Source organism: Engraulis encrasicolus, chromosome 3, assembly GCF_034702125.1.
Source record: "Engraulis encrasicolus isolate BLACKSEA-1 chromosome 3, IST_EnEncr_1.0, whole genome shotgun sequence".
NCBI classification, from domain to species: domain Eukaryota; kingdom Metazoa; phylum Chordata; class Actinopteri; order Clupeiformes; family Engraulidae; genus Engraulis; species Engraulis encrasicolus.
In genome coordinates this window covers 12,784,185-12,786,684 of record NC_085859.1, presented here as the reverse complement: position 1 = coordinate 12,786,684, position 2,500 = coordinate 12,784,185, and positions in this window count along the sequence as shown.

Here is a 2,500-nt window from a genome sequence, read left to right as displayed (position 1 = left end):
ACACGCTCGTATGGAGCTGAGTTCACCTTTTCTTTTCAGAAAAAAATCATAAGCTCGTCATCAGGCCATTGTTTTTGGTCTGAGAAAGGAGAAACAAAAGGCAAAAAGGATTAAAAAAGAAGAGGGCACCAATGACACAAAATGTGTTGTCCCTGAGCACACGCATTCAAATGTGCTGTCCCTGAGCACACACATTTTGTGTAAATTCTGACACATTACTGTTTAGAGTGCACACACACACACACACACACACACACACACACACACACACACACACACACACACACACACACACACACACACACACACACACACACACACACAGAGACACACACACACACCACACACACACCACAGTTCATGCCTGTTTGTCTGTTTAGACATATTACGCTTTGAGTAGGCCTACTTATAACTGCTGGTGATGCGCGTTGTACCGTATGGAGAAAAGCATGACAATGAAAATCTTTCAAATTTCCCAATTGCCATGTCTAACCAGTTGCTATCAACAACACAGAGTTGCTGAAGTACATTCTTTTCGGCACAGCACTCCAGCATATACAAGCCTGTAATCCATTAGGAACACTATAAGCCCTTTGAAGTTTTAAAATATGCTGCGCTCATCTTTTAGTATGGAAATAAGCTGTGTGTGTGTGTGTGTGTATGTGTGTGTGCGTGCGTGCGTGCGTGCGTGCGTGCGTGCGTGCGTGTATGTGTGTGTGTGCGTGCGTGCATGCGTGTGTGTGTGTTTGTGTGTGTGTGTGTGTGTGTGTGCGCGCGTGCGTGTCTGCGTGTGTGCGTGTGCGCTCGCCTGCATCTGTGTCTGGGTATGAATGTGCATTATGTGAATCTGTGCATGTGCGTGATTGTGTTAACTGTACTGTGTGTGTGTGTGTGTGTGTGTGTGTGTGTGTGTGTGTGTGTGTGTGTGTGTGTGTGTGTGTGTGTGTGTGTGTGTGTGTGTGTATGTGTATGGTCACAGAACCTCAATTTATGACCCTACTATCAGACCTGTATGTTGTATGCAATCTTGCGTACCTACATCATTGATAGATATTTCAGCACCTTGGGCAGCTCCCACATGTAGCAGTATATGGCACATTGTGTGAGGATAAAGGAGAACACGTATTCTGCCCTACAAAGCAAGAAGACAGTAACTGCGTTGTTGTGGAAAATGAGCTCCTATGACTTTAATGACGTATTTTGCTTCACAATGCATTAGCCTCTCTTAGGAGAAGGATGTGTGCTTACATCACGGCTGCCATAAGTAATTGCCTTAAGCTAATCTTTTTGTTGAACTCGTTGTTGTTTACCAGCACCTGCAACTTCTTGATTTATTGGACTAATTGCCAATACAAATTTCACACTGACTGTTACAATGGCTTCTGGCTCTGACTCTGGCTCTGCTCTCAGTGTAAGGAACATTTTGGTGTAAAATGAAAATTGTAGCATTAAAAGATCATGTTGACGGCATGTAGGCTAGTTACTGAGGAACAATTCAAAAGAGTATAAACTGTGAACTTAAGGATACAATGGGCAAGCACAGGATCCGTTCTTCTACTACTATCTACAACATTGTCTTTTAGTGTACAAATGTTCATTTCACAACACAGTTTTCCTTGAATGGTGCACTGTGTAGGATGGTGGCCTAAGTAGGTATTGCAGCTAAATTAAAATCGTGCTGACTATTGTCAGATTTGATATTTTCATGAATATTTACTGAATAATAAACTAACATTTACTAGTATGATCAGTACAGTACGTTTTGCAGTTAAAAAACCCATATCTGGAAATTCAAAATGGCAGACATGGAGAACATTCATTTTTTCATGTATGAAAAGTGCAATTTTCCAGTCATAATGATTACCTAGAATTTGATGGTGGTGGTAAGTATTTGTGTAAAAGGTTCCATTTTTGAATGGGCAGCATGAATTCTAAAGAGACGGCTAAAAATATTGCACAGCGCACCTTTAAACTCCGCCATGCCTGTGCCTTCCACCTGGCAATGGCAGTCCGATAAGCAGCTGTTCCAATTGCTCTGTGTGTAACCTCGCGTGATTATACAATCACCCGGAGGGCAATTACTAAGCGGTGTCCTTTCATGTTTTACAGGACATGTAATACCAGATGAACAGGCTTATTTGTATGTTATATATAAGTCATCGGTAGCTTCTATGGAGGATACGCGCATCCTCTGACATCATTTTGTGGTGGCTGATGATATTTGATGCAATTGCTATGAGTCGAATCAATGTGATATTAAATACCAGATGAGGTCCAGAATAGGCATAACTTAAGTGATAAGCGTAGAACATTTGAATTGTCAATTGAATTGAATGATGCATGAAGGCAAGTTTGAGTCTATTGTTATTTAAAGGGACACTGTGTGAGATTTTTAGTTGTTTATTTCAAGATTTCCTGCTACCCATTCACTAATGTTACGTTTTTCATGAATACTTACCAACGCCATCAAATTCTAAGTATTCATTATGACTGGAAAAAT